Source organism: Hypanus sabinus, chromosome 10 (assembly GCF_030144855.1).
Source record: "Hypanus sabinus isolate sHypSab1 chromosome 10, sHypSab1.hap1, whole genome shotgun sequence".
In the NCBI taxonomy this organism is placed as follows: Eukaryota; Metazoa; Chordata; class Chondrichthyes; order Myliobatiformes; family Dasyatidae; genus Hypanus; species Hypanus sabinus.
In genome coordinates, this window is record NC_082715.1 from 15,770,805 (window position 1) to 15,785,466 (window position 14,662).

The 14,662-nt window shown below is 41.0% G+C and overlaps 1 long non-coding RNA gene across 2 annotated transcripts in view; it reads right to left on the minus strand.

Moving 5' to 3' along the window:
• LOC132400469 (uncharacterized) overlaps nt 1–14,662 on the minus strand; it is a 168,200-nt gene that overhangs the window by 6,496 nt on the left and 147,042 nt on the right. The gene's annotated exons all lie outside the window — the stretch shown is intronic.

Below are 14,662 nucleotides of genomic sequence, written 5' to 3' on the forward strand. Positions count from 1 at the left end.
CAATCTTTCCAATGTGGCCTGGTGCTTAAAGCACTGTCCCAAACATTAGGTTCAGTCGCTTCGCTACGCTCTGATACCAGGACCATGTCATCTTGATTCGGCCTGTACCTGACCTTTCTGATTCGGCCTGGTGCTTAAGTCGTCATCCAAACATCAGGTCCAGTTGCTTAACTATGTTCTGGTGCCTGGACCCCACTGACTCAACTCGGCCTGTGCTTGACCTTTCTCATTTGGCCTACTGCTTAAAAGATGAACCTGAAGATGGATGTAGAGTGATAGAAGTGTACATCCCAGAAACAGGCCTGTTACCCCACAATGTCTACACCTCTCTTTACGTCTATCTACACTAACCACATTTCTCCACATAAGACTGTACACTTAAGTGCCTTCCCTTTTTAAGTCACTGACGAAATGCCCTTTACTTTAAAGTAGACCTTGTTCCTTACTATTTATCTAGTTCATCAGAATGTATTTTTTTTAAAAGACAGAAAAAACTAAAATATTGATAACCAAATAGGCGGAGATGTCTGCATCAATTCATCTTATATTGTCGACTAAAATGATCAACTCATTAATGCAAATTGGAGGTATGGTATTAGCTGTGAGTAGCTTGCTATATTAAAATATGTGAGATTACACTGCCAAGCTATGAGTTCATGCAATTCCCATAGCCTTCTAAGTTTCATGCTTCACTGGAGCTAGGCAGCTTGCATAAATCTGTTTATCTTATAAACTTTTACATAAACATGCAGAGCATAACCTCTACTTCCTTAGAAATTTGCAAAGAATCAACATGATATCCAAAACTTCTGTAGATGTGTGGTGGACCATTTATTGTCTGGTTGTATCACAGCCTGGTATGGAAATACCAATGCACTTGAATGGAAAATCCTACAAAAAGTAGTGGATACAGCCCAGTCATTCACTGGCCGACCCCACCATTGTGCACACCTACACAGAGCGCTGTTGCAAGATAGCAGCATCCATCGTCAGTGGCCCCCTCCACCCAGGATATGCTCTCTTCTGGATGCTACCATCAGGAAGAAGGTACAGGAGCCTCAGGACTAACACTACCAGGTTCAGGAACAGTTATTACCCCTCAACCATCAGGAAGAAGGTACAGGAGCCTCAGGACTAACACTACTAGGTTCAGGAACAGTTATTACCCCTCAACCATCAGGCTTCTGAACCAATGGGACAACTTCACTCAATGTCACATACTCCATCACTGATCTGTTCCCACAGCCTATAGACTCACTTTCAAGGACTCTTCATGTCTCGATATTTATTGCTTATTTATTTCTTTATTATTATTATTTCTTTTTTAGTTTTGTATTTGTTGTGTACTGTCTCTCTGACATTGGAATTTTGCCCGTTCTGTTGGGTGTGGTGTTTCATCGTTTCTATTATGGTTATTGAATTGGTTGAGTATGCCTGCAAAATAATAAATCTCAGGGTTGTATATATGGTGACATCTATGAACATTGATAATAAGTTTATTTTGAATTTGTATATGAACATTTAAACTACCTGAATTTGTAGTTAGTATGCAGTAGAAAATGTTAAGTGTGGAACATCTAGGATTAAATTTCTGTTTAATGAATTGATCATATTACAGTGCTGAAGTCTCATTTTCATATTTTAAAATACTATAATCATTGAGGAGACAGGGATATTAGAAACCTACACCTAAGTCACCCTGTCTTCATTTCCATACCTTCTGCTACTGTAGCCCATTCACTTCAAGGTTCGATGTGTTGTGCGTTCAGAGATGCTCTTCTGCACACCACTGTTGTAAACTGCAGTTATTTGAGTTACTATCACCTTCCTATCTGCTTGAACAAGTCTAGCCATTCTCCTCTGATCTCTCTTATTAACAAGGCATTTGCACCCACAGAACTGCCACTCACTGGGTGCTTTATTTGTTTTTCACAACATTCTCTGTGACCGTATCTGGCACCAACAGTCATTCCATGGTTAGTCACTTAGATCAGGTTTCTTCCCATCCCGTTGTTTGATCTGAACCTCTTCACCATGTCTCCATGCTTTTATGCATTGAGATGCTGCCACATGATTGGTTAATTAGATATATACATTACTTGGTTCTGATTTTTGAAACATTTTTGCTTTACTTCCGTATTCCCTAACCACTTTGGTTAAAAAAATTCCATCAGGCACATATTTAAAATTAACATTTAATACATCATCAATTGCTGGTTGTGGAAGAGTTCCAAACTTACAACATTCATTACAATGTGTTTCATAACCTTAGTCCTTTAAGGTCTGGCTACTTTCAGATAATGGCCAATATTCTCCAGTCTCTCGGAGCAATTCTCTTCATCCATCTTGTTATTATCCCTTCATTTTGAAATATTTAATATACTATTCTTCACCCCTCAAATTTTTAGAGAATGTAACTAGTTTTGGCAATTGCTCCACATAATTAACTTAGCCACAATCTTTTTTATATACTACCTGGGCACACAAGTAGCAGACAGCATAATGGTTAAATTCCTGAAGCACCATCCAGAAAGCTCAACTGATGATTTAGGGACAAATGTTTTCATCCCTTAACAGAAGAAGGAATTGTTGCTAAGAGTTGTAAGCATGGAAGTATTGGATTTTTGCCAATAATTTCGGAAATTGAACTCCTCCATCCTTACTTTTTGTAGCTAATATGTGACCTTAAACAAATACGTAACCTACAAAAGTAGTCGACACTCAATAGCCTCAGTTCAAGATGATTTAAATGACAATAAATATCAGCAATACCAGTGACATTTACATTGCTAGAATAAATAATAAAAAAAGTCCTGATAAATCTTTTTTACTACACTCTTTCCCTCCAAGACTAATACTGTATATCTTTCCTAAATGGGGCTCAGTATTTTTTATAGTGATCTGGTGTGGTCTGTCCTATCCACTGGCAATACAGATTTAGAGCGTAGTATTACATTAACCATTTGGATGGTTTTCTCAATCTATGTATGGCATTTTAATGATCTATTTACTTCAACCTCAAGACTTGTTGTACAATACAGAAAACAATGGAAATGCCAGAAATCTAAAGTAAAAATTAAATTGAAAATGACTGACATACATTTCAGTTTCAGCAGCATATGGAGAGAGAGAGAGAGAGAGAGATGGAAACGAAGCAAGTCTGAAATTGCTTGTAATGTTAAAACTGTACAAGGCATTGGTGAGGTCAAATTTGGAGTATTGTGTACAGTTCAGGTCACCGAATTATAGGAAAGATATCAACAAAATAGAATACAGAGGAGATTTACTAGAATGTTACCTGGGTTTCAGCACCTAAGTTACAGAGAAAGATTGAAGATGTTAGGTCTTTATTCTTTGGAGCGTAGAAGTTTGAGGGGGGACTTGATAGAGGTATTTAAAATTACGAGGGTGATAGATAGAGTTGACATGGATAGGCTTTTTCCATTGAGAGTAGGGGAGATTCAAACAAGAGGACATGAGTTGAGAGTTAAGGGGCAAAAGTTTAAGGGTAACACGAGGGTGAACTTCTTTACTTAGAGAGTGGCAGCTGTGTGGAACGGGCTTCCAGTAGAAATCGTACAGGCAGGTTCGATATTGTCATTTAAAAAAATTTGGATAGGTATATGGACAGGAAAGGAATGGAGGGTTATGGGCTGAGTGCAGGTCGGTGGGACTAGGTGAGGGTAAGTGTTCAGCACTGACTAGAAGGGCCGAGATGGCCTGTTTCTGTGCTGTAATTGTTATATGGTTATACGCTATATGGTTAAAGGGAAGGGCAGAGAGATCAAAAGGGAAGTTCTTTGACAGAGAGGAGAACACAATCAAATGACACACGGTGGTGCTGAAAGAAAGATAATGAGGTTACAGAGTGATCATCAGAATCAGAATCAAGTTTATTATCACTGAAAATGTGAAATTTGTTATGATAAGCAATATAAAAGTATAAATAGTATAAAAAGGAGGTGCATATATGTATATTTTCGATATATCTGAAAACACTTTTCAAAAATGTTTTTTTCATATATATACATTTGTTATCATTAGGGAGAAGGTGCTTAGGAAACTGAAGATCTGAAGATCTGATAAGTCACCTGGACCAGATGGTCTACACACCAGGGTTCTGAAAGAGATAGCTGAACAGATTGTGGAAGCATTAGTAATGATCTTTCAAGAAGCACTAGATTCTGGAATGGTTCTGGATGACGGGAAAATTGCAAATGTCATTCCACTCTTCAAGAAAGGAAGAAAGGAGAAGAAAGGAAATTATAGGCTAGTTAGTCTGACCTCAGTGGTTGGGAAGATGTTGGAGTCGATTGTTATGCATGTAGTTATGGTAATATATGGTATTATATATGGTAATGTAGGCCATAGTCAGCATGGTTCCTTAAGGGAAAATCTTGCCTGACAAATCTGTTGGAATTCTTTGAGGAAATAACATGTCGGATAGCAAAACGAGAATCAGTTGATATTGTGTACTTAGATTTTCAGAAGATGTTTGACAAGGTGCCACACATGAGACTTAACAAGATAAGAACCCATGGTACTACAGGAAAGATGTAGCTGATTGTCAGGAGGCAAAGAATAGAACAGGGCCCTTATCTGGTTGGCTGCTGGTGACTAGTGGTGTTCAGCACAGGTGAGTGTTTGGACCGCCTCTTTTCACCTGGTATATCAATGGTTTGGATGATGAAATCAATGGCTTTGTGGCCAGGTTTGTCGATGATACGGAAGTAGGTGGTGATGCAGGTAGTGCTGAAGAAGCAGGGAGCCTTCAGAAGGACAGACAGATTAGGAGAATGGGCAAAGAAGTGGCAAATGGCATACCGTATAGGGAAGTGTATGGTCAAGCACATTGGCGGAAGGAATTAAAGCATAGTGTATTTTCTGGACGAGTTGAAAACTCAGAATTCCAATGTGCAAAGGGACTTGGGATTGTGCAGGATTTCCTAAAGATTAATTTGCAGGTTGAGTCTGTGGTGAGGAAAGCAAATGCGATGTTATCGCTCATTTTGACAGAACTTGAACATAAAAGGAAGGATCTAATAAAATGCAATGTAAAATCTGAGGTTTTATAAGACACTGGTGAGACCTCACTTGGAATATTGTGAGCAGCTTTGGCTTCCTTATTTATGAAAGGATGTGATGTTGGAGAGAGTTCAGAGGAGGGTCACGAGAATGATTCCAGGAATTGATGTCTTTTCATTTGAGGAGCGCTTGGTGGATCTGGGCATGTACTCGCTGGAATTTAGAAGGATGAAGGGGGATCACATTGAGACCTATCAAATGTTGAAAGGCTTCAATAGAGTGGATGTGGAGAGGATATATCTTATGGTGGGGGAGTCGAGTACCAGAGGACACAGCTTCAGAATAGAGGGACATTTATTTAGAATGGAGATGAGGAGGAATTTCTTTAGCCAGATGGGGGTGAATCTGTGGAACTTGTTGCTACAGGTGGCTGTGGAGACCAGATCATGGGTGTATTTAAGGCAGAGATTGATAAATTCTTGATTAGTAAGGACACGAAAGATTACAGGAAGAAGCCAGGAGAATAGGGTTGAGAGGGAAATGGATCAGCCATGATGAAATGGTGGAACAAAAGTGACAGGCTGAATGGCCTAATTTTGCTCCTCCGTGTTATGGTCCTATCGTCTTATAGAGGTCATGACCTGGTTCATGTTCCATGTAGAAATCTGATGGTGAAGGGGGAAGAAATTGGCTAGTGCTATCATGTTTGCTGTTGTGTGCTGGGGCAGCAGGCTGAGGGTAGCAGACACCAACAGAATCAACAAACTCATTCGTGAAGCCAGTGATGTTGTTGGGGTGGAACTGGACTCTCTGACGGTGGTGTCTGAAAAGAGGATGCTGTCCAAGTTGCATGCCATCTTGGGCAATGACTCCCATCCACTCCATAATGTACCAGTTAGGCACAGGAATACATTCAGCCAGAGACTCATTCCACCAAGATGTAACACTGAACGTCATAGGAAGTCATTCCTGCCTGTGGCCATCAAACTTTACAACTCCTCCCTTGGAGTGTCAGACACCCTGAGCCAATAGGCTGGTCCTGGACTTATTTCCACTTGGCATGATTAACTTACTATTATTTAATTATTTATGGTTTTATATTGCTATATGTCTTCAATATTCTTGGTTGGTGCGGCTGTAACGAAACCCAATTTCCCTCCGGATCAATAAAGTATGTCTGTCTGTCAAAATTGCTCCTACGACATTGAAAATATGCCTTCAGACTCTTCTACCTCCTTCCCTAATGGTAACAATGAGAAGAGTGCATGCCCTGGATGGCGAGGTTTCTTAATAATTAATACTGCCTTCTTGAGGCATCACCTTTTGAAGATGTCCTCAATGTGGAAAGCAGCTAACTATGTTTACACCCCTCTGTAGCTTTTTCTGACCCTGTGCAGTGGCCTCTCCAGACTAAATGGTGACTCAACCAATCAGAACGCCCTCCATGGACCATCTGTAGAAATTTACCGGAGCCTTTGGTGACAAACCAAAATTCCTCAAATGCCCAATGAAGCATAGCTGCTGCCATCCCTTCTTTATGATTGCATCAATTGGCTGTCCCAGGATCGATCTTCAGATGTGTTGACACTTGCGAATTGGAAGCTCTTCATCCTTTCCACTGCCAACCCCTCGATGACGACTGGTGTGTGTTCTCCCGACTTCCCCTTCCTGAATTCCACAAGCAATTTCCTGACCTTTCTGACACTGAGTGCAGGGCGGTACATTGTGACCCCACTCAGCCAGCCAATATACAGCATTTCACTCCTCTATGCCCCCTCATCACCAGATAAGATTCTTCCAACATAATCAATCAAACAATCTGGAGACGGATTTGTTAGGCCCACCATATTTATCCCAATATCAAACACCTATCCATACTGTTTGCATTCACTCTGTGGATTGTCACCTTGTCATGGTGAAGCAGCTTGTGTGGTCCTGAGATCCTGAGAGTGATGCCGTCTGGATCTGTGCTCCTGGTAGGGTCACCCATGGCGGTAAGGTCGAGGGTGAGGTCCCTGACAAAGAACAATCCAACCAAGACCTCAACAGTTGAACAGACAGACGAAGTTACTTCGAACTCAACGGCCGTGAAGGCGGATGAAGGCTGCAACAAATCCATCAGCTCCAATCGTCGTGGTTTCCATGCCATTGCAATTGGTTGATTTGTGAAGTATCGTGTGCTTCTTGGAGTGCAACATCAAGGATACGTTAAACAAATACACACAGAGGCGTCTTGGCTCTGTGGAAACGGAACGAAGACCATCATCCTCGATCTCAAGGGATAGCCATGACGACGACTATTTGCATTAACCAGCACTAGGTTTGTGACCTTCATGATTGGCATCTTATCTAGACACTTCTTATCAGAATCAGGTTTAGTATCTCTAGCATCTGCCAGGAAATGTGTTGTCTTTGCGGCAGCAGTACATGCAGTACACATTTTTTCAAAATGTGAATTATAGTAAGTATATATATTAAGTAGATAAATTAAATAAGCAGTACAAAAGCAAAAATGAAAATGTAGTGAGCAAGTGTTCATGGGTTAAATGTCTATTCCAAAATCATATGATAGAAGGGATAAAGCTGTTCCTGAATCTTTGAGTGTGTGCTTTCATGCTTCTGTACCTCCTTCCTGATGGTAGGAAGGACCTGGGTGATAGGGATCCTTATTGAAGGATGCTGCCTTTCTGAAACATTGCTGCTCAAAGCTATCCTGGCTACTACAGAGGCTAGTGCCCATGATGGAGCTATCTAAGTTTACATAGCTCTGCAGCTAATATTGTCAGTACCTGCCTCATGGAGCTGGTAGTGAGAAGGGTGAGGAGGCCACTTCACACACCAACTCAAGCAATATATTCCAAATCCTCTGAGTAAAAAAAAAAAATCCTCTTCTGATCCCTTCAAATCTATGATCTGTTTCCCCAAACTGATCCTGCATTGTCTGAGATTAGCATAAAACATCTCTGGAGATGTAGTAAAATGCAGGAAATGTGAGAATCTGAAAATTCCAGAGAGAAGAAATGAAATAGTGTTAGAAATGTGAGATAAAAGAAAAAAACTGGAATACTTAAAACTATTGAATTTATTCGTGTGTTCCAAAGGCTGTAACACACCAAATCAGATATTCACTGCATTTCGATTTTCATTATCAGAAACCACTGTATTCTATTCTTTTTAGTTCCAAAGTGGATGACCTCACATTTGCCGAGACTAAAAATCATTTGATTGAGTTTTACCCATTAGTTTTATCTGCTAATGTCTGCTATGTGATAATATTGACTGTGGGATTAATGGATTTGTGGCTAAATTTGCCGATGACACAAAGATAAGTGGAGGAGCGGGTAGTGTTGAGGAAACAGGGAGCCTGCAGAGAGACTTAGATAGTTTAGGGCAGGGGTTGGCAACCTTTACCACTGAAAGAGCCATTTGGACCCGTTTCCCACAGAAAAGAAAACACTGGGAGCCGCAAAACCCGTTTGACATTTAAAATGAAATAACACTGCATACAACGTTTTTTTGCCTTCATGCTATGTATAAACAAACTATAATGTGTTGCATTTATGAAATCAATGAACTCCTGCAGAGAAAAAGAAAATACATTTCTGCATGCAACAAAAACATTTTGAACTCCGAAAAAAAGACGTTGGGTTGAAGGTTACTTTTAAGTAAAATACTCAACGTCTATTTGAGTCCTTCTTGTATTTATGAAAAACGCCAAACTTAAATTTGCCGCCAGCAGCAAACCAAAAATAACGTCAGCCAGCTGTCAACCTGAAAAATAAAAGGACTATTTCACTGAACAATGAAAACATATGAATATACGTAAAATAATACGCAATTAAAATATTTATCATACTTCTTCAGGTTGACTCACACCTGACAATGCAGTCGTATTCAGTAGGGATGGATCGATGCTTAGGGGAGTGACCGGGAAGGATAATGTGTTTTTTTCCTCTCTGAACTCACAGAAGCGTTTCCCAAACGATGTTTGCATTGCGATGATTGCAGAATGTAAATACTCCGAATTTATCATGTCGTGACATTGTTTGAACTCTCTCAAATTGGGGAAGTGAGACAATGTGCCTTTCTGTAAATCTCTGGCAAGCAACGTCAACTTGCGCTCGAATGCAAAACATCCTCCAACATGTGCAGGGCTGTACGTCCTTACCCCGTTGAAGAGCTGTGTTCAGCGTGTTCAGGTGCGCTGTCATGTCTACCATGAAGTGTAGCTTTTCCAGCCACTCTGGCTGTTCCAGCTCAGGAAAGTTGAGCCCTTTGCTGCCCAGGAAAGTTTTCACTTCTTCCAGACGCGCGACAAAGCGTTTCAGCACCTCCCCTCTGGACAGCCAGCGATAAAAACACGTTGTAGCGGTTGCTACACGCAGTCAGTAAACTGCAGTCAAAGATAGCTTTATTCGAACTAAACAGCCTTGCTTTTAAGCCTCCCTCAACCCGCCCCCCATGGGCACGGATGCTGCAAAAGACACGTACTCACAAACCCCCGTAGGCTATCTCCCTTAGCCTGAACGCTGGCTAATTGTGAGCCGGTTCGGATGTGTCAGGAAATGGGTCGCCACAACGTCTTATTTAGATTGTACAAGATCACCATAATCTTCAAATTTAGATTTACATTTCAAAAACTAACAAACTAACATAAAATACATATTAATTAAATACTGACCATGTAGCGGTGTGCTACACGCAGCGCTAAAATTACGACACGGAGTCGGTAACTGCAGTCGAAGGAAAAAAACTTTATTCGAAATCTTCAGCCTCACTTTTAAGCCTCCCTCAACCTGCCCCCCCCCCCCCCCATGGCGCAGAGGCTCCAAAGCTCTGTGCTCGCAAACCCCCGTAGGCTATCTTATTGTGAGTCGGTTCGGATGTGCCAGGAAAAGGGTCGCCACAACCAATTATTTCCCAAAGCAACAGGGAGCCGCAGCACAGACGTAAAAGAGCCACATGTGGCTCCGGAGCCGCGGGTTGCCGACCCCCGGTTTAGGGGAATGGGCAAAGAAGTGACAAATGAAATACAATGTTGGAAAGCATATGGTCATGCACTTTGGTGGAAGAAATAAATGGGCAGACTATTATTTAGATGGGGAGAGAATTCAAAATGCAAAGATGCAAAGGGACTTGGGAGTCCTTATGCAGTATACCCTAAAGGCTAACCTCCAGGCTTAGTTGGGAGTGAAGTTGCAAATGCAATGTTGGCATTCATTTCTAGAGGTAGAGAATATAAAAGCAGGGAGTGATGTAGAGGCTCTATAAGGCACTTGTGAGACGACCCTTGGAGTATTGTGTGCAGTTTTGGGCTTCTTATTTCAGAAAGGATATACTGATGTTGGAGAGGGTTCAGAGAAGATTCACAAGAATGATTCCAGCAATGAAAGGAGTACCGTATGAGGAACGTCTGAGAGCTCTTGGGCTGTATTCCCTGCAGTTCAGAAGAATGAGGGGGAGTCTCATTGAAACATTCCAACTGGTAAAATGCCTGAACATATTAGATATGGCAAAGTTATTTCCCATGATAGGGGAGTCCAGGACAAGAGGGCATTACTTCAGGATTGAAGGACGTTCTTTTAGAACTGAGATGTGAAGAAATTACTTTAGTCAGAGGGTGGTAATTCTGTGGAATTTGTTGCCACAAGCTGCTGTGGAGGCCAAGTCATTAGGTGTATTTAAGGCAGAGATAGATAGGTTCTTGATTAGCCAGGGTATCAAAGGGTATGGGGTGAAGGCAGGGGAGTGGGGATGACTGGAAGAATTGGATCAACCCATGACTGAATGGTGGAGCATACTTGATGGGCTGAATGGCCTACTTCTGCTCCTATATTTTATGGTCTTATAATATTGTAAGCTCACTCCCCATCTACTCTACATCCGGTCATTGCATTAGCCGGTTTGGACATGCAGCATTCTACCTCAGCTGCTTAAACTGTTTATAAATATTCTGAATAGTTTCAGACCCAGAGCGTATTCTTGTGGGACACCACAGATCACACCCTACCAATGTGAGTGCCAGGCCATGCTCCAACATGATCTCCTACAGCTTAGCTATTTCCTAGCAAGCAGACACAGTCCCACAACCTTCAAATTCAGCTTACCACTTTTTAAGAAGGGCTTATGAAAGCCCATTTAAATATGATTTTTAGATTTTGTCCAGTTCTGAAGCTTCTTCAAAACCTGATCAAATCAAATCAAGTTTAATTTTCATTCATAGCATACATAGATACAGCCGAACGAGACGACATTCCTCTGGGACCAAGGTGCACAACATTCAAAATAACAAGCAAACATTCAAAAATAGCAAGTAACATAATTCAAAATATTAAGCAATGTTCACTCAAAAGAAAACCATATGTATCTGAGCAACAATGTCCTGCAATTGATGGTACAATCTGTCGGCGGTGCATAGATGCACGTAATCCAGCCTATCATTCTACCACTTGAACATGGGAGGGCAGCGCTGACAGGAGAGGCCAGGATCCAGCTAAGCTCAACCACTGTGTAGCCGTTCAGCGAATCTCACTTGGTCTGCCGTAACAGGTAAGCCCCAGGCTTGAGGCCTAGTTCCCACCATAACTGAGGCTACACAGCTCCCATGTTGACTGTCCCACCACCAGACAAGGTAGCTTACACTCTCACTGTCCAACAGGGTCTGGCGATTGCAAGTGAAATGTCTGAGACTATCTTCCAAGCTTATACCATACCAACTCCGATGCTTCTGAGTCGTGGGTGGCAATATGATCTACAGCCAAGTCAGCTCCTCTGAACCCAAACCGGCTCCTCTGAAACATCGGCGAGCTCCTTTAATACCTTGACCAGCTCCTCCAATATCCCAACTGGCTCCTTTGACACCTTGACCAACTCCTTCGACACCACAGCTGGCTCCTTTACTGACACCAGTCCAGCTACTGTGATCAACACTGATGCAGGACCCAATGTTTTTAGAGTAGAATTGTCTTTGGATCATGAAAAAACAAATTTTACAAAGGAAAAGCACCTTTGATTGGCCTTGAGAGGATGCTGTGTCCAGAGGTGCCACCATGTTACCGGAAGAAGTTAACATATAATGAGTAAGATAAGTTAATATAGGGAGCAAGTCTTACTATCTAATTACACTTGCTGAAGAATTGGATTGAAACAGGACAGACAATGTTTTAGGAACACTTAATATTGTGAGTACACAATCTATGGAGTTACTTTCAATGCCTTTGGCACTGAGATTGGGTTAGACTACAACCAGAGGTCATGGGCTAAGAGTGAAAGGTGAAAGTTTAAAGGGGACACAAATGGAAATTTCTTCACTCAGAGGGTTGTGAGTGGTGCACGCAAGCTCAATGTCAATGTCTAAGAGAAGTTTGAATAGGTACACAGATGGTAGAGGTATGGAGGGCTGCAGTCATGGTGCAGGTCAATGGGAGTAGGTATTTTAAATAATTCAGCACAGGCTGGATGGACTAAAGGGCCTGCTTCTGCACTGTACTTTTCTATGACTCTTTATCTCATGTTCACAATATTATTTATTTATTTGTTTGTCTGTTTGTTTATTTCTAATTGCACAGTTTGCTGTCTTTTGCACATTGGCTATTTGTCCATCCTGTTGGGTGTGGTCTTTTGTTGATTCTGTTTTTGATTTACTGAGTATCCCACAAGAAAACAAATCTCAGGGTAGTATGGGGCTAACAGATTTGTACACTCATAATACATTTACTTCTAGCTTTGAACTTCTGAACTTTGAACATTTTAGAAACAGCTTCTTTCCCCTCTGCTGTCAGATATCTGTACAGTCCATGAACCCATAAACACAACCTCACTATTCACCTTTGCCACCAATTATTTATTTTTTTAATTGTAACGTTTTGTAATTTTAAATTGTAACATATTGTAATTTTTGATATCTTGCACTGTTCTGCTGCCAAAATAAGTAAATTTCATGTTGTGTCAGTGATGATAAACATGATTCTGAGCTGAAAACAAAATGGGTTGCTGTTTAATGTAAGAAAGTTCAAGGTAAATTTATTAGCACTGAATACGTTGCTATATATTATCATGAGGCTCGTTTTCTTGCTAACCTTTACAGGGAAAAAAGAGAAATACAACAGATTTATGAAAAACTATAAATAAGCAAAGACCGGCAGTAACCAGTGTGCACAAGAAGATGAACGGCTCAAAAACAAAATACTTAGAACATGGGTTGTGAAGAGTCTTTGAAAGTGAGTCTGTAAGTCAGGGAATCAATTTAGAGTAGTTGTGACTGAAGGTATCCATGCTGCTTCAAGAGTCTGATGGTTTTAGGGTAATAAACGTTCCCACAACCAGTGGACTCACTTTCAAAGACTCTTCATGTTCTCGATATTTATTGCTTATTTATTTATTATTATTGTTTCGTCTTTTTGCATGTGCACAGTTTGTTGAATTCTGTACCCTGGTTGAATGGCCTAGGTGGTGCAGTCTTTCACTGATTCTGTTATAGTTACTAATCTATAGATTTGTTGTGTATGCCCACAAGAAAATGAATCTCAGGGTTGTATATGGTGACATCCAAGCACTTTGATAATATGTTTACTTTGAACTGTTTCTGAACCTGGTGGTGGGACCTATGGCTTCTATACCTTTTGCCGGATGGTAGTAGTGAGAAGAGGGCAAGGCCTGTTTGCTGATGTCTTGATGATGGGCGGTGCTTTCTTGCGGCAGCGTTCCATGTAAATGTGCCCGGTGGTGAGGACGATGGATTGGATGCCACAGTAGTGCTGCAGGAAGGGCATGTGTCTTTGTTAGTACATAGATTTCAGTAAGTAAGTTCATACCCCAAGTTCTATTGTACCGGTTTATTGGCACAGTGATGTCAGTCCTGCATTAGACTTGCCAAAGTCTGTTCCTGCCAAATATCTCTCTTGCATCCAATGATGATCAAACATTTACTGGATTTGTGCCATTAATTACACTATGCAGAATTGGATTGATGTGGCTGATCTGGCAAATGCTTGATTTATATTCTACACATGGTTTTCAGTCTGGAAGCCACATGAAGTGATTATTAAGCCTATGGAACATCAACACAGTGGCCTGGATATTGATCTTTTATTTATGGTACTATGGTACTAAAAGTCTTAGGCACATATATATCAGAATCAGAATCGGGTTTATTATCAATAGCATATGTGAAATTTGTTAAATTAGCAGCAGCAGTACAAAGCACTACATGATAAATATATAAAAACACAAATAAATGAATCACAGTAAGTATATATTTGTATATTAAATAGTTAAATTAAAAATAGAAGAGGAAAAACAGAAATCATAAAAAGTGAGGTAGTGTTCATGGGTTCAATGTCCATTTGGGAATCGGATGGTAGAGGGAAAGAAGCTGTTCCGAAATCACAGAGTGTGTGCCTTCAGGCTTCTGTACCTCCTTCCTGATGGTAACAGTGAGAAAAGAGAATGTCCTGGGTGATGGGGCTCCTTAATAATGGATGCTGCCTTTCAGAGGCACTGCTCCTTGAAGATGTCTTGAATACTCCGGAGGCTAGTACCCATGATGGAGCTGAGTAATTTTACAACTTTCTGTAGCTCCTTTCGATCCTGTGCAGTTGCACACCACCACCCATACTGAACAGTGATGCAGCCAGTT